Source organism: Perognathus longimembris, chromosome 1 (genome assembly GCF_023159225.1).
Source record: "Perognathus longimembris pacificus isolate PPM17 chromosome 1, ASM2315922v1, whole genome shotgun sequence".
In the NCBI taxonomy this organism is placed as follows: Eukaryota; Metazoa; Chordata; class Mammalia; order Rodentia; family Heteromyidae; genus Perognathus; species Perognathus longimembris.
This window is the reverse complement of record NC_063161.1, coordinates 139,906,563-139,933,243: the sequence shown is the minus strand read 5'-3', so window position 1 is coordinate 139,933,243 and position 26,681 is coordinate 139,906,563. Positions and strand designations below refer to the sequence as shown.

General features: G+C 44.3%; 1 pseudogene; it reads left to right on the top strand.

Moving 5' to 3' along the window:
• The first annotated feature begins 332 nt into the window (after positions 1-332).
• LOC125352976 lies at positions 333-20,222 on the top strand (annotated as a pseudogene).
• The last annotated feature ends 6,459 nt before the right edge of the window (positions 20,223-26,681 follow it).

Here is a 26,681-nt window from a genome sequence, read left to right as displayed (position 1 = left end):
GGAAAAGCCACTTGATTGTAATCATCGAGAACATGGATGGAAGTGCCTGCTCTGTCCCGACCGCTCAACAAAAAACGGACGCAATCATTACTCCCCCCCCCCCACATAAGCTGATAATTAGGGGTGGGTTTCAGCGGGAGACTCAGTCCTGGCTTTCTTTAGATTTGTTTTCGGTCCTAGGGTTCGAATCCAAAACCACAGGCTTCGCCCCTGCCTTCTGGAAGAGGGAAGCCTGAGTGCAAAGCTGGGGTCCGGGCCTCCAACCACCGGGCGCGGGCTTCTGCTCTTCCCAGCTGTCTCTTGTTTGAACTTCATTGCAGACTAGGGGGGAAATGGCGGAGGAGAAGAAAGCCTCAAGCTTCCTGCAGTCATGTCCAGACCAGCGCTTCTCGCGATGGGGTAGAGGCTGCCCCAAACTGTGTCCTGCAAGCAGCCCGCAGGCCACAGCGGCCCTTTGCTTTCAACACGGGGTGCGGAGTGCGTGCTCAGTGCAAGCCGGGCTCGTCCACCTGAAGCCGGCGGACTCTGGGAGCCGCCGGTGGCTTTGTCGGTGACCAACTAGATTGGGAGGAGGGAAACTTTAGCTGCTGTGGTCTTTCTAACTCAGCAATCCTCAACACCTCCCACCGAGGCCTCTGATCCTTTCTCTCTCTCTCTCTCTCTCTCTCTCTCTCTCTCTCTCTCTCTCTCTCTCTCTGTCTCCTTCCCTCCTTCCTTCCTTTCCCCCTTCTCCCTCTCTCCCCTCTTCCTCTCTCTCCTCTCCCTTTTCCTGCTCTTCCCCCAACCTGTCTTCCTCCCTCTCCTCCCTCTCTCTCTCTTTCTCTCTTTCTCCCTTGTTCACTCTCACTCACTCGCTCACTTGCTCATTCTAGCTCTTCTTTCTCTTTGAATAGGATCACTATTTTTGCCCATGCCAATCTGGGCAGTGATCATTTTATTTGTACTTCTCTAGTAGCTGATATGACAGACATGTACTACTGTGCTCAGCTTTTTATTGGTTGAAATGGAGTATTGTGAACTTCTTGCCCAGGCTAGCCTTACACCAAAATCTGGCTTTCATGGCTGTCTTTATCCTGACCTCTCTGAACCCCAGTAACCATGTCCTTCAAATGTGAGGTAGTAAGGCCTGCATAGACCACTATGAGAAGGAATGGACGTGTGGGCATCAACTGGCACACAGCTTTTTTTGCTCAAGGCTCTACCACTTAAGCCACACCTCCACTTCCAGCTCTTTTCTTTTTTTTGTTTATTGTGGGGCTTGAACTCTGGGCCTAATCACTGTCCCTGAATTCTTCAGCTCAAGGCTAGTGCTCTACTACTTGACCCGCAGTGCCACTTTTGGTTTTCTGGTGGGTAATTGAAGAGTGGACTTTCCTGCCCAGGCTGGCTTTGAACTTCGATCCTCAGATCTCAGCCTCCTGAGGTAGCTAGGATTACAGGTGTGAGCCACTGGCACCCTGCTCACTTCCAGCTTCTTGCTGGCTAATTGGAGATAAGAGCCTTCAGGATTTGTCTGCCCAAGCTGGCTTTGAACTTTGATCCTCAGATCTCAGTCTCCTGAGTAGCTGGGATTATAGACATGAGCTGCTGTTGCACTCCTGGCTAATATTAACTTAATATTGTTTTTCACGCAAAACAGATGTGCAATTAGTATTTGTTAGATTGAATGGGGCTTCATTTTCACTACATTTCACACCTGGGAAGGCTTCCTAGTAGACCATGACCTTGACCTTGTCAAAGGTCATATCTTATAACCTACCTCCTCTCTCTCTCTACAGGTTGGCATGTTGCCTGGAGAAGGAGCAATGGATATTCCTAGAGCTGTTGATAAGTCAGCATGGTAATGTATTCTGTTACTGCTCTTGTGCTTTTTTCCCCTCAGGTCATGGGGCTTGAATTCAGGGCCTGGGTGCTGTCTCTTTCTTTTTCTGCTCAAGGCTAGGGATCTATCACTTTGAGCTACAATGATACTTCTCCTTTTTGGAGATAATTGGTCCTCAGATCTCAGCCTCCTGAGCATCTAGGATTCCAGGTGTGACCCACCCCGCTTGGCTTCTGTTTTCCTTTGTTTCTAAGGGTTCAGTGTGTGTGTGTGTGTGTGTGTGTGTGTGTGTGTGTGTGTGTGTGTGTGTCCTGGAGCTTGAACTAGGGGCCTGGGTGCTGTCCCTGAGCTTGTTTGGCTCCAGGGGAGCACTCTGTCACTGAAAGTACAGTGCCACATTTTTTAGCCAGGGCTGGCTTCGAACCATGATCCTCAGATCTCATCCTCCTGCATAGCTAGGATTACAGGCATGAGCCACGTATGCCTTTTGAGGGCTTGTTTTGAGGTTTTAGCAGGTTCTAACTACTTGCATACCCTTGATGAAAGAATAGTTCTTCTCTTTGGGGAAGGTTATTATGTTTGATGGAGGGTGCAGTTTGAGAGAGATACACATGGAGCCAGGAGAGAGAAAGAAGGGCACCCAGCCATCCAGCCAGCTCCATTGAGCCAACCCCAGTAATCAAAGGGGTGATAGGTGTTGCAGCCTTATCACCCTCACATCCAAGGTTCTGTGCCTTTTGAATGGGAATGGGGGTGCGGGGAAGAAAGCAGGGGTATGGCACTATTTTTAAGTAATCCTGGAGTAGCTGGGTGCAGGTGGCTCACATCTGTCATCCTAGATACTCAGGAGGCTGAGATCAGAGGATGGTAGTTCAAAGTTGATCCTGGCAAGAAAAGTCCACAAGACTCCTAAAAAATAGCCAGCAGAAAGCCTGACTGGAGGCATGTGATCAAACTCTGGTATCAGCAAAAACAAATAAAATAAGTAATTCTGAAATGAACATATATGTATAAACATGATATGATAACATGATATGTTTTGTAGATGTGTGATGAGGCTTCAGCAGCTTTGTCCAAATGTTGGGAGAGGGAGGGACAAAATGTCCCATAGGTGGAGTACCTGTGGTCCATGGCTGTAATCCTAGCTTCTCAGGAGGCTGAGGTCTTAGGAGTTCATTAATACAGAGCACTTGAACAAGTTAGAGAAGCCAGCCCAGGCAAGAAATTCTGGGACACTCTTATCTCCAGTTAAGTACCAAAACTGGAGCTATGGCTCAAGTGGTAAAATGCCAGTATTAAATGAAAAACCTAAGGGACAGTGCTCAGGTCCTGAGTTCAAGCCTAGTACCAAACACACACACACACACACGCACACACACACACACGCACACCATAAAATGTCTGAGATTATGAGTCTGTCACAGTGCACTTGTCCATTTACCTGTCGTGTACAACCCATTTTCCAGATGAACCTCAGAATGATTGAGGGACTTGAGACCCAATGCTAAAGCCCCCAGAGCAGACATCACTCAGCATCCCGCCTGATCTCCGTGCTATTAGGAAAAGATTCTGTTCTTTCAGGCTGTGACATGGGACTTGTCACTTCCCATCTGAGCAAGCATCCTTAGAGACGCTTTAGAAATGACAGGACATGGACTTTATTAATACAGAGCACTGAACAAATTAGAGAGCTTTCACAGATTATGACAAGGGATGGGACAGCTGTTACTTCAACCCAAACTATTCATTATGGGGCCGTTTGTTGAAAAGTTGCACTGGTGGCTTGGAGACAGTGTCTCTTGCTCTCTGACTCACAGGAAGCAAAGAGAAGTTACTACCAGGTGATGACCATACTTAGAAGCTGAACTAAACATGAGGAGGTCTGTCAGCTTAGGGTGGAGGGTAGTTGGCTACAACTTTCAAACTAGGAAGTACCAAGCTGTAAAAAATTTAAGTGCTGTGTATATGTGGTTTGTGCCTCCTACAACAAGGAAAAAAATGTATTCAACAAGCATTTGTTGAATAGTTACATATGCCAATTTCTGTGCTTGGAAACATGGGAAAGGGGTGTGTGTGTGTGTGTGTGTGTGTGTGTGTGTGTGTGTGTGTGTGTGTGTGTGTGTGGCCTGGGTTTGGTTTTTTGTTTTTTTTTGGTGTTATTGTTGTTTGTTGTTGTTTCCTGCCAGTCCTGGGGCTTGAACTCAGGTCCTGAGCACTATCCCTGGCTTCTTTTTGCTCAAGGGTAGCACTCTACCACTTGAGCCATAGCGCCACTTCTGGCTTTTTCTGTATACGTGGTGCTGAGGACTTGAACCCAGGGCTTCATGCATGCTAGGCAAGCACTCCACCACTAAGCCACATTCCTAGCCTAGGGCCTGGGGTTTGAACTCAGGTCCTAGTTGCTATCTCTGAGCTCTTTTGCTCAAGGCTAACGCTAGTACACTTGGGCCAAGGATCCACTTGTGGCTTTTTTTGATGATTTTGGAGATAAGAGTGTCATGGACTCTCCTGCCCAGATTGGTTGCAAACTGAGATCCTCAGATCTCAGCCTCCTGACTAGCTAGGCTTACAAGAAAAATGTCCAGGTTATCATCCAATCTGCTGTCCAGTGGTTCACAGTGTGGCAGGAGAAACACACCCATTTGGGCTCCAGTAGTCAGCTATGTTCCAGTACAGATACACGTAGAACTGCCTGTGGGAAGCCTGGTGCAAACCTGCTGCTCACAGAAATAGGCTGCATTGGTCACATTTCCATGAAGAAACTGAGACTCTGGAAGGGAGGAGGTTTTATTTTTGTGCCACTATTGGGTCTTGAACTAAGAGCTTTATGCTCTCTAGGGTAGACCCCTATCACTTAACCATACTTCCACTCCTGGCTCTTTGGTGGTTAAGTTGTTAGTATACTTACTTCTAGGTACCATTATTCATTTACAAAGCAGCTATGAAAGTGCCTGTGTGTATTTCCTGGTATACAGGAGTAGAACTAGGTAGGCTATCTGTATTCCTCATTGAGTGGGGTAGCATTGAATCTGTGAATAATATCAGGTAGTATGGATATTTTACTAGTACATTGGAAGTACTGGGGTTTGAACTCAGGGTCTCCAGCTTGCTAGGCAGCCAAGTACTTTTGAGCCACACCTCAAGCCCAAGCATAGACATTTCATCAATAACAAATGGTTTTTTGGGGGTGGTTTTTTTTTGCCAGTCTTAGGGTTTGGACTCAGGGCCTGAGCACTGTTCCTGGCTTCCTTTTGCTCAAGGCTAGCACTCTGCCACTTGAGCCACAGCGCCACTTCTGGCCATTTTCTATATATGTGGTGCTGGGGAATTGAACCCAGGGCCTCATGTATACGAAGCAAGCACTCTTGCCACTAGGCCATATCCCCAGCCCCCATCTATAACAAATGGAACAACTGACGAACACATGATGCCTTTCCATTTATTTAAGTCCTTCACAATTTCTTCATTAATGTCTTCTGGGTTTTTTTTTTGCTGTAAAACATTGAGAACTTTGTAAGTTATTTTGTTACATTCTGATGCTATTTTAAATGGTATCATTTTCTCCCCCTCCCTTTATTGTCAAAGTGAAGTATAGAGGGGTTACAGTTTCATATGTAAGACAGTGAGTACATTTCTTGTTCAACTTGTTACTTCCTTCCTTATTTCCCCCTTTTCCCCCTTTCCCCTGCCCCCTGAGTTGTACAGTGGGTTTATACCAAATGGATTTGTATGTATTGCTTTTGGTATCATTTGTCTTTTTATCCTTTGTCTTTCGATTTTGATATTCCCTTTCCCTTCCTTAGTTCTAATACACGTATATACAGTATCCAGGGTACTCAGATGAGATACAGTGATAGCAGGGGTACAACCACAGTAAGGGAATATGAGGGAAACAAAACAGGGTATGGTTTCACATAGTATGTTGAGATAATTACAACAATAATATGATACTTGTTTACATAACGTGGAGTTCATTTCACTTAGCATCATCTTATGTGTTCATAAAGGCATAGCTATTGGGCTATTGTGATCCTGTGCTATGACTAGCCTAACCTGTGCTAATTATTCCCTATGAGGGAAACCATAGAGTCCATTAAATGGGATCATTTTCTTAACTTCACTTTGCAATAATGTGTTTGTTTTGCAGTATTGGAAAACTGGGCTTAATACCTCTCTCTTTTTCTTCCTTTTCTTCTTCTTTCTTTTTCTTTTGCTGGTTCTGGGCCTTGAACTCCAGCCTGGGCACGGTCCCTAAGCTTTTGGGCTCAAGGCTCGTGCTTTACCACTTAAGCCACAGCTCCACTTCTGGCTTTTTTTTGTGGTTAACTAGAGGTAAGAGTTTCATGGACTTCTCTGCCAGGGCTTGTTTCAAACTGTGATCCTCAGATCTCCACCTCCTGAGTAGCTAGGATTACAGGTCTGAGCATCAAGATCTCTCTTGGTAGGAAAGTACTCTATTACTTTGAACCACACACCTTGTCTTTGAGATAGGTGTTTGTCTGTGTATAGAAACACAACAAAATTTTTTTGTGTGCTCATTTGTGTCCAGCATCTTTTTCAAATTCATGCAGCTGTTCTAACAAGCTTTTTGTACAATATTAATAGATCTTACCATGACGTTATATACATGTACTTGGATTATCTTTATTCCCCATTACCCACTCTTGTCTAGTCTTCCCCCCACCCTCCATACACATTGGTTCCCTTCTACTTTTCATAGTCCCTCTTCTACTTTCACACCCTTTAAGCGAAGTCTTTCAGCGTATAAGAGAAACCATGGCAATATTTGTCTTTCTCAGTCTGGCTTATATTGCTTAGCATGATGATTTAATACCATCTGTTTTCTCACAAATTTTGATTTTTTTTTTGAGACTCTTTAGCCCAGGATGGCCTCAAACTTACTATGCAGCCTTAGGCTGTCTTCAGACTTGAGAATGTCCTGCCTCAGCTTCCTTCGTACTGAAACTATAGGAATATAATAGCATGCACAACCAACTGTATTCTTTAGGACTGAATATATGTGTCACACTTTAGCTAATCCATTCATGGTAATACGGTGGTTTTAACTGTGGGCCTCATGCATGCTATTCAAGCCCTCTACCACTTGAGCCATACCCCCAATCTTTTTACCACATTTGATTTTATCCATTCATCTGTTGATGGGCACCTAGGCTGACTCCAGGCCATGACTACTGCAAATGGAGATGTTATCAGCATGGATGTACAATCATCTCTATTGTATGCTATGTTCAGATTCCTTCATATATATATATACCAAGGAGAATTGAGTAGTGTGTGTGTGTGTGTGTGTGTGTGTGTGTGTGTGTGTGTGATCTTTAGGGTTTATCATATGTAAAATCATGTCATTAGCCAATAAAGACAGTTTCCCTTTATCCTTTCTGATTTGGACACCATTTATTTCTTTTTATTGTGATATTGCTCTGGTTAGAACTCCCAGGACTATGTAGAATTGTTGCGGGAGTGGACATTTTGTTTTGCTTCTGATCATGGAGGACATGCTTTAAAGTTTTAATTTTTTTTCTGGTGCTGGGACTTGAACTCTGAACCTGGGTGCTGTTCCTGAGCTTCCTTTGCTCAAGGATAGCACTCTGTCACTTGAGCCACAGCATCACTTCCAGCTTTTTCTGAATGGTTTATTGAAGATGAGAGTCTCATGGGCTTTCCTATCCCAGCTGGTTTCAAACCACATCCTCAGATCTCAGCCTGCTGAATAGCTACAATTACAGACTTGAGCCACCAGCACCTGGCTACTTTCTTTTTTTTCCCCCATGGATTATGATGTTGGCTGTGGGCTTGTCACATGTGACCTTTCTTTTGTTGATACACATTTCTTCAGTAAGAGTGTGTTAAGATTTTTTTATTATTATAAAAGGGTATCCAGTTTTGTCAAATGCTTTTCTATTTTTATTGAGATGGTCATATGCTTTCCACGTTTTATTTTGTTCATGTGGTATATCACATTTATTAATTTTCTTTTGCTGAACTATCATTGCATCCTGGGATAAATTCCATCTGGTCATGATCTTTTTAATGTGCTGTTCAATTTTGTTTGCTGATATTTTGTGAGGGTTTTTGCCTCTATGTCCATTAAGGATATTGGTTTGTAATCGTGTGTTTTGAAATGATTTGGTGTTTACTTTGGGATAATGCTGGTTTCATGAAGTGAATGGGGAATAATTCACATGGAAAATCCTCTATTTTCTAGAAGAGTTTGAGAGACTCAACCTCAAGCATATAATCCCATCATTGATCACATACCATCTTTTGGCTTGGCCAGTGGAATTAAAAAATGGTAGAACTGAAGCTGGGCACTGGTGGCTCACATCTGTAATTCTAGCTACTCTGGAGGCTGAGATCTGATGTGATGCTAGATTGAGCAGAAAAGTCCCTGTGAGACTCTATTATCTCCAATTCATCACTCAAAAACCGGAAGTGGCACTATGGCTCAAGTGGTAGAGTGCTACCTTGAGCACAAAGAGGCTTAAGAACAGTACTCAGGCCCTGAGTTCAAGCCCCACAACTGACAAAAAGGAAGAAAGAGAAAGGGAGGGAGGAAGAAAGGGAGGGAGGGAGGGAGGGAGAAAGGGAGGGAGGGAAGGAGGGAGAAAGGGAGGGAGGGAGGGAGGGAGAAAGGGAGGGAAGGAGGAAGGGAGGGAAGGAGGAAGGGAGGAAGGGAGGGAGGGAGGAAGGGAGGGAGGGAGGAAGGAAGGAAGGAAGGAAGGAAGGAAGGAAGGAAGGAAGGAAGGAAGGAAGGAAGGAAGGAAGGAAGGGAGAGAAAATGGTAGAATTGGGTCAAGTCTCCCCCTCTGTCACAGAATATCTTGGAAAACTTGTGGAAGTTGAAGTACTTTGAACCTTGTTTATCCCCTTGAAATGGACAGCCAGTTTCCTTTTGGAAACAATTGATGAGAAGTGTGTGTACACCTAATGATTATGTGAGTGGTATGTGTATGAGTAGGGTGTGTGTGTCTGTCTGTCTGTGTGAATGGTACTGGGAATTAAACCCTGGGCCTTTCAATTGTTAGGTAAGAGCTCTGCCATTAGGTTACACCCCTAGTTCACACCTGGCTACTCGGAATATGAGTTTTAAAGTCCCGCTTGACCTTGCCCAGCTCCTCCCCAGTGTGAGCCCTCAAAGCCCGTGGTGTTCTTTGCCTTCCTCACAGTGCTGTGGTTGGAGAGATTTCGTGCTGGAGGCCGGGACTCCTGTGCTGCTGGGTCTGTTTTCTTAGGGTGGGACCTACCTTACTGAGGCAGGTTACTTTACTCAGCAGATCCTGGGTTTCATCACCTGTAAAATGGTGAGAACAATGGGCTTGTTAAAAGTAAGATTGTAAATTAAATGGGATAGTGTCTTACACAGTGTTTGCCTCATAGCAAGTATTCCATAAAACAGCTCTGTGTGTGTGTGTGTGTGTGTGTGTGTGTGTGTCTGTGTGTGTGCCTGCCAATACAGAAGCTTGAACTCAGGGCCTTGAGCTCACTCACTTGGCTTTTTTGCTAGTGGTTGGCATTCTAACACTTGAGCAATGCCTCCAGTCCAGCATTTTGCAGGTTAATTGAAGATGAAGCCTTGAGACTTTACTGCCCAGGCTGGCTTTGAACTGCAATCCTCCAGATCTCAGCTTCCTGAGTAGTTAATGTTACAGGTATGAGCCACTGGCCTTTGAATAAACCAGATTATGTATATATGTATGTATGTGTCAATCTATCTATCATCTCAGATACAGTCTTACTGTATAGCTCAGGCTGGTTTCAAACATGTGAGCCTTCTGCCCCTGCCTCCAAAGGTCTGGGATTATAGATATATACTACCATGCTTGACTATTATTATTATATCTAGGTCAAATTCTCTGTCTATAGGTGAAAGGAATGTCAGGGTAGAGTTCCTAAGTAATGCTGATGTTGCACTTCTATAAAAAGATGATGCAGATGGACCTCTGGGCTATCTCATGGTCTCCAAATCTAGCTCATCTGCTCACTAGTTCCTGATTTGGGAGTATAAGCTATACCTTTCTCTCCCTTCAGGCCTGAGTTCCTCCCTCAACTGGTCACATAAAGGACTTGCTCTAGGTTTGTAAGAACACTGAGCATTTTCTTTGCTATAACTTGCAGGATGCAGTCATTGTATAATTCTTCATTTGTTTTCTATTTCTACTTTGTTGGCCTGAAGGCAGGAGAGAAATTAATTTTTCTTACCATAGCTATATGTTGAAAATTGCCAGGGCTGTCTCTTGAGACAAGTTTTTGTAGTCAAAATCTAGTATAAATTGACCAACAAACTTGGAATATGCACTGACAAAGTCCTGTATCAATGCAAATAAAATTAATTGGCACAGTGGAATAGGATTGGATGTTTCTTTTTTTAATTTTTATTTATTTTTTTATGTTTCTTTTTTTTTTTTTGGCCAGTCCTGGGCCTTGGACTCAGGGCCTGAGCACTGTCCCTGGCTTCTTCCCGCTCAAGGCTAGCACTCTGCCACTTGAGCCACAGCGCCGCTTCTGGCCGTTTTCTGTATATGTGGTGCTGGGGAATCGAACCTAGGGCCTCGTGTATCCGAGGCAGGCACTCTTGCCACTAGACTATATCCCCAGCCCCTATGTTTCTTTTTTTGTTACTGTTGTTGATACTAGGGATTGAACTCAGGACCTCACACTTACTAGTCAGTTTCCTACCACTTGGGCCACGATTCCAGCCTTTTTCTGATTGATTATTTTTTGAGATAGGGCCTTGCTTTGTGCCAAGGCTAGCCTATTTGTGCTTCTATTTGTGCTTCCCCTTATTGCTGGGATAAGAGATATGCATCATCATGCCCAGCCACTGGTTGAGATTTTGGTAGGGGCCAGCTCCTGGGTTGGCCTTAAAATGTGATTCCTTCCTAGTAGCTGGTATTACAAGGTTGAGCCACGATATTTGGCTGAATATCCTGACACACTCAAGTGTTAAGGGGTAAAGGCCATGAGGCACATAATCTAGCTTCAAACAGAATAAAACTCTAGTAACAGGTAAATCTGGGTAAATGTATGGAAAAACATAATAATTTTACTTTTGCAAGTTTCTTGTAAGTTGGAAATAGTTTTCATTTTGTCTTTTCTTTTTTGGTAGTGGGGATTAAACCCAGGACATTGCACTTGCTAGGCAAAGGCTTTGCAATTGAGCTACATCCCAGCACCCAAGTAAATATTTTTTAAAAAACTAACACAAAGAGCTCAAAATTTCTTTGTGATTTTTTTTTTTGCCAGTATTGGGGCTTTAACTCAAGGCCTGGGCACTGTCCCTGAGCTTCTTTTGCTCAAGGTTAGCACTCTACCACTTGAGCCACAGCACCACTTTCAGCTTTTTCTGTGTATGTGGTACTGAGGAATCAAACCCAGAACTTCATGCATGCTAGGCAAGCACCCTACCACTTAGACACATTCCCAGCCCTGTGAATTCTTTCTTGGCTAACATAAATACTGTAAAGTAATACATGAGGTTCTGGAGTAATGATCTAATGGACAGAGTTGAACCTGAAGACATAACAAAAAGAAAGTGGGGGGAGCTGGAAAAATATGAGGACTAAAATTATAATTGCGTATATAAAATGTGAGGACAAAGATAAAACAATCTCTTATATAAACTATGGGACTAAGCCAGGTGCCAGTGGCTCACGCCTATAATCCTAGCTACTCAGGAGGCTGAGATTTGAGGATCGTGGTTCAAAGGCAGCCTGGGCAGGAAAGTCCATGAGACTCTTATCTCCAATTAACCACCAGAAAACTGGAAGTGGCACTGTGGCTCAAGTGGTAGAGCTAGCCTTGAGCTGAAGAGCTCAGGGACAGCACTCAGGCCCAGAGTTCAAGCACCATGACTAACAACAACCACAAAATATGAGGACTAAGATAAGACAATCTTTTATATAAAAGTTTACCTTCTTCCCCTTCAAGGCCAGAATTGATAGGTGAACTATACCACTGGCGAACCACCTAACAGATGAGGTGACTGTTGCTGAGTTCTAGCTAACAGGCAATACACCTTGGTATTGACAATTATTCCATGACATAATGGACTTATAAAATATGGAACTGGCTGATTTAAAAATATTGATTTTTTTGCTGTAATTTGAATCTTAAATGGCACCTGAAATGTTCATGAGTAGAAAACTTGGTCCCCATAGAGTGGGGCTACTGGGAAGTGGTGGGAAGTTCTTTGGGGTGTAGGGGTTTGTTCTTGAAGGGGATTGTGGGACTGTAATCTCTCTATGTCACTGTGATTTTTACAAGGTCAACTTGCAGAAGTTGGAGGCATAATGTATAGAGATAATGGCTGATACTTCGCATCAGGACAAGTAGCTACATGATCTTTCCTTGTATACCTATCATTTCTCCAGGTATTTTACCAATGGCACCAATTGTTTCCAGATTGTGGCTATTGTGAATATGCTACAATCAACATGCTACTATCTACATGACAGGCTGCTTGTGTGTCTTTTGTGCATATACCAGCAGAGCGTCTACTTGGAGGATATGCAGGCAACATAAACTAGCCACAGAAAGACAAAGGTTGAATGACTGTAGCCAAGCCCTGCAAGAAAACAAGGTGGCATGATCTCACTTCTATATGGGATCTAAAAAGTCAGTGCATAGAAATAGGGTAGAGCAGTGGTTACAGAGGCAGGAAGGAAAGTGGAGAAGGAAGCCAAAGAATATACACTAGAAGATATGGAGGGTAAAATAGTTTGTAAGAGCTAGACGTTGATGGCAAATGCTTGCAATTGTAGTTACTCAGGAGGCTGAGATCTAAGGACTGAAATTTGAGGCTAGCCTGGGCAGGGAAGTCTGTGGGACTCTTATCTCCAATTTAACCACCCCAATAAAGCCAGAAGTGGAGCCCTGGTTCAAGTGGTAGTGCCTTGAACTAAAGAAACCCAGGGTTGTTGGTGGTTCATGTCTGTAATCTCTGGAGGCTGAGATCTGAGAATCGCAGTTCAAAGCTAGCCTGGGCAGGAAACTTTGTGAGACTCTTATCTCCAATTAACCAGAAGTGGTACTGTGGTTCCAAGTAGTAGATCATTAGCCTTGAGCAAAAGAGCTCAGGGACTGTGCCCAAGCCCTGAGTTCAAGCCTCGGAACTGACATTAAGAAAAACAAATTTGTGAGAGGTGATGGATGTAGAACATGAGAGCTATAATTAACAATATTTTATTATACATTGAAAAATTTCTAAGAGTAAATATTATGTGTTCTTATTATATACAGAAAGAGTAAATAAAATATAGCCAAGTGTCAGTGGCTTAAGCCTGTAACCTTAGCTATTCAAGAAGCTGAGATGTGAGGATCAAGCTTTGAAGCTAGCCCAGGTAGGAAAGTCTGAGAGTCTCTCTCTCTCTCTTTTTTTTTTTTTTTTTTTTGCCAGTCCTGGGCTTGGACTCAGGGCCTAAGCACGGTCCCTGGCTTCTTTTTACTCACGGCTAGCACTCTGCCACTTGAGTCACAGTACCACTTCTGGCCGTTTTCTGTGTATGTGGTGCTGGGGAACTGAACCCAGGGCTTCATGTATATGAGACATGTACTCTTGCCACTAGGTCATATCCCCAATCTGAGAGTCTCTTATCTCCAATTAACTAGAAAAAAGCTGGACATCAAGTTGAGGCTTAAGTGGTAGAACACCAGCCCTGAGAAAGAAAGCTAAGCAAGAGTTCAAGCCCCAGTGTACCCAACTCTCTCTCTCTCTCTCATTATGGAAGATGAAAATAAAATAATTTTGGCTGTAATAATCATTTCATTATGTATGTGTGTACCAAAAGTCACATTATCTACCTTAACTATATTCAATTAAAATGTAAAATAAAGGAAAGCAAAGGGATGTGGGGAAACTACCCACTAAATAGACAAGAGGTTGAGCTAAATCTCCTGTATATGATAATGTTTCAGTATGCCTTGTTAGATGCTGATCATAAGAAATCAAGTACTGATCTGAGGTGAAGCTCTTTTGTACAACCGAAAGAGTTTTAAAAAATCAAGTAGTGTAGTCTATGTGAGAATTGTGGGTGCTCTTGGAGGAAGGGTTGGGCTCATCACTGGGTTAAGGACTGTGGATGGCTTCTAGAATAGCTGGTAAAGTTCTAGACTTGGATAGTTAAAAGGTTGTGTGCCTCATAATAATCCACTAAGCTATCCATTTGTGTGGTTTTCTGTTTCCGGACTTGAGTTTTACAAGGTTACGCATGTCAGAGGTAGCATTCTCCAGTTTTATGTGCCTGTGGTTGAAGGTTTGGCACCCAAACCAGCACTTGAGGATCCAGTGACAATGGTGCTTCAGAGTCCTGGCATTTTTTTGTGACCATCTTCCCTCCTCACAAAACCACCCGAAAGAGAAAATGCCACCTGACCTAAGAGGAAAAAGCAAAGGACTTAGAGTCTGGTGGGCTTGCATCAGCACCTGCCATCTTCTACACTGTTTGGTTTCAACTTAATGGCTAGGCAATATCACGCAAGTTGCCTGGTCTCACAGGATTACAATTTCCTCATGTAATAAAATGGATAATGGATTGTTGTGAGGATTAGATAGATACGTGTGAGCAGTGGTACACAGTAGGTGCTCAGTGATGCTTTCCTATAATTATTTGTATGAGTCAAAGAACAGGTTGGCCAGGTTCTAGGATCTGGAAAGTGTGTGCAAATCTGCCGCCATGCTGGGCAATCGTCCTGTAGGTTCCCATAGTTGCTCTTAAGACCAAAACAAAGGCCTTTTCTCCTCCTGCTGGCTGCCTCTCATGGAAGACAGGCCCAAGCAGAGAGGCATGAAGTCATACCTTGAGTGCTGGAGCATGTGACCATCTTTATGTGTATTCTTCTTGGGACATCAGTAAGTAAACCAATAGTTAAGGCAATAGTGTAAGGCAAACAGTGAGTAGCCCACCAGGGATCAAGGCAATGACAAAAACAATTTCTTTTCTCATCTGGGGTTCTAAAATCAGGAGTCATTGCTATCCAGCTTTAGCCTAAACAGATGAGGTCACTGGGGCTTATTCCACCTTCTTCAAAGACATCCTGTAGGGGACATGGGGCAATGTCTAGAGATAGTTTTGGTTGTCATAACTGGGAGGATGTTATTGGCATCTATTGGGCAGAGGCCAGGGATATACTAAATATATGACATCATGCAGGAAAGTGACCCACAGTGACCCACAGAAAAAAAAAATCAATTGTGTCAGTGATCTAGAGGAAAGTGGGCAAAGATACTTGTGATCATCAACCTCCTGGTGTTACCTAGCATGCCTTGGCATATGTCCAGTCACAAACACAAAGCTGGAGGCAAGGAGAGCTTATTCAACCTGTCCAAAAGCATTTAGGAATTAGGTAGATGGCTTTCTGACTCTACGGCTCCTTCTCTGTTGGAGATCTGCCTGTTCAAGATGTCCTGAGAATCAAGGTCCATAGTTACTTTGATTTTTCAAGATGATGAGGATGGATTCGCCATGCTCAGGATTGAACCTAGAGTTTTGAGAATGCCAGACAAGTGCTCCCTCTCTAGCCACACTCTTGCCCCTGTATGGTAAAACCTTCCCCTGACTTCTCCAGTTACTCATAGATAGCCTGTCTGTCACTCTCCATTTCTCACTCCACGATGATCCCAGCCAGAATCCTGAACCACCACACAAGGCCTTTCAAGTCCAGGCCTCATTTTTCCCAACCCCCCCCCCCCCACCCCATCTGCCTCCCGCTTTCTCTTCCAGCAGCATTCTCCGGCTGCCCCCTGCTCTTCCTCCTCCTCCTAACTTTGCTCACTGGCTCCCGAATGTGGAACCCAGATGTATCAGTGGGTCTTACAGAGACAAAGGGATAATCATTCTTCAGAGAAACTAGCAAGCAATCTCGTGACACAGACTGTCCCTTTTAAATCAATATATTTAAATCTTACCAATAGTCCAATAAAAGGTGATGTAATTACTATGCAGATGTAGTCTTACATAGTAAAAATCATGGGGGTGAGGTGTGTAGACATGAAGTATGTGTGTGTTCTTTCTTGGGCCTACCTTCTTCCTCCTTTCCTAACCTCTATCTCTTTACTCACCAAGCCCCTAGCCCAGCCAATGCCCTTTCCTACTTGACGCTCCAGCTCAGCCCTTCATCATTTCTCTCACCCACATCTCCACTTGCAGTCCAAATTCAACCAAGTATCTTCCTTCTGTGACTTCCTGGAGGCAAATCAGAGAGCTAAGCTAACCCTGGAGTGAAAGCACCTAGCATGGGGATAGACTCAGTGGAGGCTTTGAGGAACTGAGGTTGCTGAATCTACAAGTCAGGCCCAGCTTTTGGGGGGCGGGGTGAAGTTCTTGTTTTCTGTACAGCCCATCCTAGGGAACACGTTTCTGACCAGCACAGAGTGTGAGGGAGAAACAAGTCAGGGCATGACAGCCAACTCACCTGAATCTCTCCCCTCCCCCTGCCAGGCATCAGGCCCCGCACAGCCTGTGCACCAACCTGCTGCCAGGTGCCAGAAAGTCTCTGCCTTTGGGCAGACTTGAGTCTGTTTGAGTTTGGTCTGATCAGGGTTCCTTGTCTGAGCATCCGTTTCTCCATCCATAAGGCGGGAAAGGGGGAACAATGCTCAGCTCCCATGGTACGGGGAGTTTCAGTCCCCATGAATGGCTATGGTCGTGTTTTGTAAGCCAGCAAGCACTTCTGAATGAGTGGAAGGGCTTGTTGTTTTTAAACTTCTAAATGAGGGCAGCCTGGTGCTCTGGGGTTTTCAATGCGATGCTGTGTAACCAGAATAACCAGATTGCATGGGGTACATCCACACACGCACACACACGTGCATGTGCGCACGCACACACATGCGCCCTGACTCTACAATGTGCCTTTGAGATGCTTTGAGATCCAGCACACACAGCAGCTCGGAAACATGTTAGAGCCCTGAGCCAAGAATGGCAAAGCAAAGGGGAGAAAGGGATGGATATGGGACCCAAAGCCCTCTTAACCTGAATTTGAGGGCACAATATCCTATTGTGAATGTCAAGGCACTCAATATACACTCAATATACTCAATCTTACATTCCTACTTCCTCTCCAACCCCTGTCATCATCATTCTAACTCTGGTTTTTTTTATGAGTTTGACTGTTTTCTTCTATTTTCAAATTCTTATTAAAATTACAATACTGTCGATTGAATCCAGGCCTTTGGGCATGCTAGGCTAGACTCTACCCACTGAGCTACCTCCCAGCCAACTTTGACTTTGTATTCACTGAAGTGGAGTCATGCAGTATTTGTCTTTCTGTGTCTATTTTATATTTAACAATGTCTTCACTGTTTACCCATGTCACAAATGGTAAGATTTCTTTAATAAGGCTGAGTAATAATCCATTGTATGCAGCTTGTTTTCTTTATCCATGAATTCTATGTTATTGTATGTAGCTTTCTTTCATTCCTGTTCACCTCTGTATAGTGTTCCATTGTATGGCTAAGCCATAATTATCCTGTAGTTACTTAGCAAAGGCATTATGCTTATTTCCAGTTTCTCACCATTATCTACAATGCTGTGGTAGACATGCTTTGTGTATATATACTTTGGTATGTATCAGGAAGTTTGTTTCTGGGTTGTAAGGGGGGTGAATGTTGACAGGCTAAAGTATATTCTTGGATTGAGTTCATTACCATCTGGGATATGGCCCCAAACACTCTCCAGCCTTGTGCCCCTGATCTCCAGCCAAGCCATCCCCATGTACTATTCCTAGAGCACAGACTCATTCTATACCTCATCTCTAGAACTTTGCCCATGCTGGTCCCTAGCTTGCAGTGTTTCCCCCTCCTTGCTTCTTGCTCAAAGCCTAACAGCCAGTTTCTTCTGCATCCTTGCTGCATCATCATCATCAACATCATCATCATCATCATCATCATTGTTCCAGTACTGGGGTTTGAACTCATGGCCTTGGAGCTGTCTTTTACTTTTTGCACTCAGGGCTGGCACTTCTACCACTTGAACTACACCTCTAATTCTGGGTTTTGGCAGTTAATTAGAGATAAATATATCACAGACTTACCTGCCTGGGCTAGCTTTGAACAGCCATCCTCAGATCTTAGCCTCCTGAGTAGCTAGAGACGACAGGTGTGAGCTTATAGCTAGAATTCTTTTTTTTTTTTTTTTTTTTGCCAGTCCTGGGGCTTGAACTCAGGGCCTGGACAAAGTCCCTGAGTTTCTATTGCTCAAGGCTAGCCACCCTACCACTTGAGCCACAACGACACTTCCGGCTTTTTCTGTGTATGTGGTGCTAAGGAATCGAACCCAGGGCTTCATACATGCTAGGCAAGTACTCTACCATTAAGCCACATTCTCAGCCCATAGCTAGGATTCTTGTTTGGATTTAGACAGCAAAGATACGTGCTGAGCCCAGGTCTAGCATCTCCACATTGTGATTTGGAAATTTTTTATCTTCCTGAGCTGCATACAGGTCTACATCTATAAAAGCAAGAAGTGCTCTGACTTACTGGATGTTTACTGAGGCCAGGCTTACCTCTTTTTGCAAGCATTCTTCAATTAATAAAATGCAATATCACAATGTGGTTAGAATCATATGCTTTGGAATGAGATCATCTTGGGCTTGAGGATTACATGAGTCAATGTCTTTAAGAGCCTTAGCACAATGTCTACCCATAGAAAATGTGATTTCTAGCTGGTATAATATCCACGCCCTTATACAAGAGTTGTTGCTTTTGCCTTCAATTTATAGGTAAAGAAACCAAGGCCCAGGATAATTATGTGACTTGCCTACGGTATATGATCAAGCTGGGATTTGAACCTGGTTTCTTGGCAAGCTCCAGCTCCAGCCTATTTCTCTGTTACTCAATTTAAAGATGAGAGGAGAGAGAGAGAGACAGAGACAGAGAGAGACAGAGAGACAGAGAGAGAGACAGAGAGACAGAGAGAGAGATCTGAAACCTGAAAGAATTTTTTCATTCTTTATCTATTGAGTATTTGGTCAAATCACCTTGACATGTGTCTGATATTCTCTCTCTCTCTCTCTCTCTCTCTCTCACTCTCTCTCTCTCTCTCTCTCTCACACATGCCAGTCTTGGGGCTTGAGCTCAAAGCCTAGGTACTGCCCTTGAGCTTTTATGCTCTAGGCAATCTCTATCCCACTTGAGCCACAGCTCCACTTTTGGCATTTGTTGATGGTTAATTGGAGATGAGATTTTCACAGAGTTTCCTGCTCAGGCTGGCTTTGAGTCATAATTCCGAGCTCTCACTCTCTTGGGTAGCTAGGATTACAGGTGTGAGCCTCTGGTGCCCAGCCTTGCATCTCTTTAAGAACAAGGAGAAGCTTTTCCACTGGGAAAAGCTTGGCTATTTGTGCATGTAACATTTACTACCTTCATGGTTTAATAGGGTGTGGCAAAAGAAGTATTTAAATGATTCAAATAGTGGGGCATGGTGGCACATGCCTGTCATGTAGCTAGTAGAGATTTAGGCCAGCCCAGGCAAAGTGAGCCCCTATCTAAAACAAACAAAACAAAGCCAATATGAACCAATATAGTAGCTTACACCTATAATCCTAGATACTCAGGAAGTGCAGACTGGGAGTGTTGCAGTTCAAGGGATGTCTGTACCAGCCGTATTGCCTCTTGGTTCTCAACCTCCAAGTTGGCTGCTCTCCAATAGGCAGTAGTTTTATTATTTGTATGTTTGTTTTGAGTTAAGTTTACACTATGTAGCCCGTAGCATCCTCCTGCTGCAGCCCCCATCTTAATTATTTTTAAGCATAAAATTCTGTGACCTTAGGTCCTGTCACAGGGCAATCAAGGGGTTTTGGCTTTGTGCCATTTAAAGAATCCAAGAGTGTAGATTAGGTCATGGATCCGAAAGAACATAAGTTGAATGGGAAGGTGATTGATGCTAAAAAGGCCAAAGCCATGAAAACAAAAGAGCCTGTTAAAAAAACTTTTGGTGGTGGACTTTTTGCAGATACACCTGAAGAGAAAATAAGGGAGTACTTTGGTGGCTTTGGTGAGGTGGAATCAATAGAGCTCTCCATGGACAACAAGACCAATAAGAGGCATGAATTCTGCTTTATTACCTTTAAGGAAGAAGAACCAGTGAAAAAGATAATGGAAAAGAAATACCACAATGTTGGTCTTAGTAAATGTAAAATAGAAGTCGCCATCTCCAAGGGACAATATCATCAACAGCAACCCTGGGGATCTAGAGGAGGATTTGCAGGACGAGCTCCTGGAAAAGGTGGTGACCCACAATAGTTATGCAAAAGTATCCAGGTGAAGTGGTCATCAAAATAGCTACAAACCATACTAAATTATTCCATTTGCAACTCATCCCCAACAAGTGGTGAAGCAGCATTTTCCAATTTGAAGATTCATTTAAAGGTGGCTCCTGCCACCTGCTAATAGTAGTTCACAAACTAAATTTTTTGTATCAAGTCCCAGGACAGAAGTATGATGTTGGATCCCTCTGAAGTTTAATTCTGAGTTCTCATGAAAGGAAGTTTGCTTTCATTGTTTTATTTTTTAATTGCTATGATTCAGAATCAATTTGTGTTCATGCCCTCCCTCCCCCCAGTATTGTAGAGCAAGTCTTGTGTTAAAAGCCCAGTGTGACAGTGTTATGATGTAGTAGAGTCTTACTGGTTTTTTAATAAATCCTTTTGTATTAAAAAAAATCCTGTGACATTAAGTATATTAACTGTATTGCATAACCATCACCACCAGAACTTTGTCCTCTAGGTCAACTGAAATGGTCAAAATTTCCCCCCTCCCCACCTCCCTCACTCTCTCCTTTTCTCCCTCCCTCCCGCTCCCTCCTCCCCCCTCTCATTCCTCTCCCTTCCTCTTCCCCTCTCTGTCTCTGTCTCTCTCTGTGTATCTGTCTCTCTCTGTCTCTCTCCGTCTCTGTCTCTCTGTCTTTCTCTGTGTGTCTCTCTGTGTGTCTTTGTCTCTCTCTGTCTCTCTCTCTGTCTCTTTCTCTCTGTCTCTCTGTCTCTGTCTCTCATCTCACTGTGTTACCAGTATTCACCATGTAGATTGTGTGGCTATGATAACACAGGGGTGGGGCTCAGAGCCACTGAATTTCCTATGGTCCCTTACTCTGTTGATAGTTGGAAGTCTGTGAGTCCTCACGTCTTCCACTCCCGTGTTTAGTCCTTGGACTTTTTCAGGTGTTGTGGACTCATTCCTTCTGTGGGTAGCAAAGATCTGAAAGGTAGTGAGTAGGTGCCCAGAAGTGATTAATGAAACAAAAAAATGTATTTTCAGCTTTCCAATGCCTCCTGAAAGTATCACATGACTATTCAAGAAGGTGGGTTAGCAACAGGCTACATTCTATCTACCTAGTTAACAACCTTGCTCAGAAATATGGAGGTGGGAGGAGAGAAGGACAGCGGTAGCTTAAGAAGGAGCAGTAGATGGGATGAATTTGGTCAATGTAGATTATGTTTGTGTGTGGAAATAGCATAATGAAACTCTCTTGTATAATTAACATATATTCATAAAAGTTTTTTTAATCGCTAAATATTTCACATCATAATTCTAGCTACTCAGGAGGCTAAAATCCGCATATCCGGACAAATCAAGGAGACTCTTGTCTCCAGCAAAAAGCCAGAACTGAGCTGGGCATAGGTGGCTCATGCCAATAATCCTAGCTTCCCAGGAGGCTGAGATCTAAGTATTGCAGTCTGAATCCAGCCCAGGCAGACAAATCCAAGAGATTCTTATCTCCAATTAACCAGAAAGAAAAAAAGCCAGAATGGCCCAAGTGTTAGCGTTCTAGCCTTGATCAAAAAAGCCAAATGAGAGAGTGAGGCCCTGAGTTCAAGCCTCAGTACTGGCACCAAAAAAAGGGGGGGGGGAGAGGCGTAGTGGTGCACACCCATAATTCCAGCTACTTAAAAGGAAGATTATAAGTTTAAGTTTGAGGCAGCTTGGGCCAAGTTAGTGAGGTCTTGTCTCAAAAACAAAACACAAATAGCTTGAGGTTGGTGTTCAAGTGTTACTTTGCCTGGCATGCATGAGGCCCTAGTTCAAATCCCAGGAAAAAGGAAGAAGGTTAAACTAGGTAAGACACACAGGAAGAAAACCCTGAGAAGACAAGGGAGTTTCTGGGATAACACTTCTTGAAACCTAAGAAGACGGAGGATCTTCAGCAAACCTCCTACAGCTGAAGAAAGGTGCAGCACAGATTTCCTCACAGCCCTTAGAAGAAACTAACCCTTAGACCCTGACTCTTGACCCTTGCTTTAGAATGTGTAAACTCCAGAACTACGTGATAATACCTTTCTGTTGTTTAAGGTGCTGTTTGCAGAATTTTGTTAAAGCAACCCCAGAACACGGCTATAGGAAGCAGAACCAGAGCCAGGCACTGGTAGCTCACACTTGTAATCCTAGCTATTCAGGAAGCTGAGATCTGGAGATGGTGGTTCCAAGCCAGCCAGAGCAGGAAAGTCTGTGAGACACTTATTGCCCATGAACTACCAGAAAACTGGAAGTGGCGCTGTGGCTCAAGTGGTAGAACACTAGCCTTGAGCACAAAGAGGCTCGGGGACAGCCCCAGGCACTGAGTTCAAGCCCCACAACTAACAAAAAAAAGAAAGAAAAAAAAAAGAAGAAGAAGTAAAGCAGAACCAGGTGCATGTGGTAATGACTGGATATTTACTTGTCAAGGAGCTCGATATGATAACATTTGAGAATATGAAGTTACTAGAAAATGTAATTGCTTATCAGGAGACCATTCTAATGGAACCATACTACAAATGCCATCAAACAGCTGGTACCTTGTAAGAGAAGGCTGCTGACAACAGGATAAAATTCCTGTTGGCATAGAATGCATATTTGCCTCAAACAACAGCGCCCTGTTTCTGCAACAGGGCAAACAAGGAAATATAGCTGGAGAAAGGAGAAAATGCGTATGTCACAGAAAATCCCCTGAACATGAATGCAGACAAGACTAGTGAAGAGTGGCAAATAAGAGCAGGCTGGCATAGAAGCTGGTCCTTTGAAATGCCTGACATTTTCCTGGAAAAGTGACACTCAGGTACATGTAAAAGGAAAAACCTAGACTAGCAAAGCTGGAAGGGAGCTTCCAGTTTTACCAGTAGAGGAAATTGACAGTCAGAGAAAGGAAGGAATTTATCCAAAATCACACCTTAGCAAGTAGCTGCTGGACACCCAGGACCCAGTGATTCTGAGCTCCAGTCAATGAGTTCTTCCTTCCCTTCCTTTCTCCTCTCCTTTTCTCTTCCTTCCTTCATTCCTCCACACCTTGGTAACTGCTTCCTGAGACTTGACTAAGCTCATTGAGAAAAATCTTGTTTTAGTTGGGCACCAGTGGCTCACACTTAGAATTCTAGTTACTCAGGAGGGTGAGATCTGAGGATCGAATTTGGAAGCCAGCCTGAGTAGGGAAGTTGTGAGACTCTTATCTCCAATTAACTACCAAAGAGAAGTGGACCTGTGGTTCAAGTGGTAGAGTGCCAGCCTTGAGTGAAAAAGTTAAGGGTGCGCGTGTACATGCACGCATGCATGTGCGCGCATGCGCGCGCGCACACACACACACACACACACACACACACACACACACACACACACACACACACCATTGTCTTCCTAGCAAGTAAGATACAGTCGGCCAAGGCTTCCAGATCCCTGGGATTCTTAGAAGGCAGCCTTTGTCCTCTCTCACTGAACTGTGTGTTTGCACATCATTCAAATTTGTGTTAAGAGAGCTGTGGTGGACTGGGTGATATCCCTATCCCACAGCAGATCTGTTGTTCCGAGAGGGGAAAGACCTGCTGACTTCCCTCCTTCCTGGCCCCAGGAAGATTTCCATGCAGATTCTTATACAGTCAGTGATAATGGGACAGGAGAGTAATGGGGGCAGGGAACTGTAACAGCATTCAGTGCCCAACACAGACACTCAGAGCACCCACAACCCACCACCGATACACACATATACACCCTGAAAACGTGTACACATCAACACATGCTGCACACTCTGCCTCCTGAGTAGCTAGGATTATGGGCGTGAGCCACAAAGTCCCTGAAAGAAGGAGACAACTTCCTAAAGAATAGCCAAGCTATGGAATGTGGGTTTGGAGCTGCCTCGGTCCTGCCCTTGCTCAGGTTTTCACACCTGTTGTGTCCATGCCAGTCCGACACTGGTATCTCACACCTGTAACCCTAGCTACTCAGGAAGCTGAGATCGCAGGATCAAAGTTTTGAAGCCAGCCCAGGCAGAACACAAGCCCCAAGTTCAAGCACAAATAGTAATTATGTATATTGTTTATATATATTATATGTATATCAGCACTAATGATTATAATAAGCATTTCAGTGTCAACATCTGAACCAAGGCTGTTGGTGGTATTCATCAAGGTGTTTTGCGTAGATGACTTCTTGTCTAGGTTGTCATTTTTTTTTTCCAGTTCTAGGGTTTGAACTCAGGGCCTAGGCACTGTCCCTGAGCCTGTTTGTGCTCAGGGCTAGCACTCTACCACTTGAGCCACAGTGCCACTTCCTGCTTTTTCTCAGTAGTTTATTAGAGATAAGAGTCTCCTGTACTTTTCTGCCTGAGCTGGCTTGGAACTGCGATCCTCAGATCACAGCCTCTTGAGTAGCTAGGATTATAGGTGTGAGCCACCGGCGCCCATCTAGGTTGTCAATTTTTGTAGGAACCGATGCATGCTGGGATTTCTGGTCACTCCCACTGCTAGGCTCTGGGTAGCAATAAAATGAAGGCAATGAAACATGACATTCTCTCCTCCCACTCCACTCTGCCCTCCAAAAGGATCTTGCTGAACTGCCGATCTGCTCTCTGTCTTCCCTCCTCAAGACGCTCCTTTGGCTGCCCTTCTCCTCCAGGATCAAATCCAAACTCCTCAACTTGGTACATGAGCCCTTCATCCTGGGAGCTGGTGGGCCACGTGCTCAATCCTCACTCATTGGCTTGTTGCTCTGACCGCTGCTCAGTGTCTCAGCATTCTTGTCCCTCCTGCCTCCTGGGATGCCCCTTCTCCTCGGTCATCTGGCTCAGTGGTCTTCAGTGTGTGGTCCCTGGGTCTGAGCACCAGCATCACCAGGGAGCTAAGGAATGCAAATTCTTAGGATCCCCAGAGTCTGAGACACTGGGCACTGGGAGGGACCATCTGTGTTTTCTTAGGTCATCTAGGTGGTTCTGGTGCATGCTGGAGTTGCAGAACCTCTGTCTGGTGAGGGCACTCTCAGTCAAGGTCAAGGGCTTGGTTGCTAGTTCATCCCAGCTCCCAACAGCCCTTTGTAGCTGCTCCCTTTGTTGGAAGCCCTCAGTGTTCATAGGACTCTGACAACTGTGCACAAAGCTCAACACATCCTATTGATCTTGTTGCTACTATTTTTGCAGGGGGGCAGTCCGGGGGCTTGAACTCAAGGCCTGAGCTTCTTTTGCTCAAGGCTAGTACTCTACCATCAAGCCACAGTGCCACTCTGGCCTTTTCTGTGTATGTAGTACTGAGGAATTCAACCCGGGGCTTGATGTGTGTTAGGCAAGCACTCCACCACTAAGTCACATTCCCAGCCCCTTGTTGCTACTTTTATGATTCCTCTCTCCCTTCGCCAGAGAAAGCCTGCCACATTTAGGTCTACCTCTGCTCCAATACCCAGGACAGAGCTAGAAATGTGACAAATGTGTCCATCAACACTACCGTTCTGACAACTGTAGAGCTTTGAGTTTACAAAGCTCATCAAATCCTAGAACCCTGGAGCAAGGACAGGAATGTGGGCAGACAAAGCCTCTGGAAGAGTTTATTCATCAGCTCTGCCTCTGTCCTTCCCCCAAATTCAATTCATGTTTTCTCCCCAATCTCTAGGCTAGAAATTCCCTGAATCTCATACATTTCATTCATGTCGTTTTGCATTCTATTCTGTTGGCATGAGCCAAGAACACCCAGTTTATCATCTTAACTATTTTAAGCTCAATTGTGTTAAGCATATTCCTCCTGTACCAGTTTTAGTAGGGGAAAAATAATGATTAAAACCACTGGAAAACAACTAAGATTGGCAGTGCAAGAATATTCACCATGGGGCTGGGAATGTGGCCTAGCAGTAGAGTGCTCGCCTACCATGCATGATGCCCTGGGTTCAATTCCTCAGCACCACATACACAGACAAAGCCAGAAGTGGTCAGAAGCCAGAAGCTCAAGTGGTCGAGTGCTAGCCTTGAGCAAAAAGCTCAGGGACAGTGCCCAAGCCCTGAGTTCAAGCCCCAGCACTAGCAAAAAAAAAAAAAAATCATTATATCTATTCTGAGGTTTGGACCTCTCTAAGGGTCCACCTCTGAAAATCTGCCCAGATGTGGTTCTGCACTGTCCATGGTCCAGGCATCCACAGGGAGTATCGTAGCCAATCCCCCATTGATGAGGAGGGACCAGTGTAACAGTCACAGCTGATACTTACTGAATGCCAACTAGATCCCATGTATTATGCTAAGTGTTTACAAATGTATCTCATTTAATACTGACATCACCTCTTGGACATCAATATTATTACTATCTCCACATTGTGAAAGAAAATGACACGCCAAGAGAAATAGAATCCCTCGCTCCTGAGCCACACACCTCTGGATTCGACCTTAGAGCCTTAGTGCTGAAGCTTCTGAGAAGGCTCCGAGCTTGGAGACACCTGCATCTCTTTTTTTTTTTTTTTGGCCAGTCCTGAGCCTTGGACTCAGGGCCTGAGCACTGTCCCTGGCTTCTTCCCGCTCAAGGCTAGCACTCTGTCACTTGAGCCACAGCGCCGCTTCTGGCCGTTTTCTGTATATGTGGTGCTGGGGAATCGAACCTAGGGCCTCGTGTATCCGAGGCAGGCACTCTTGCCACT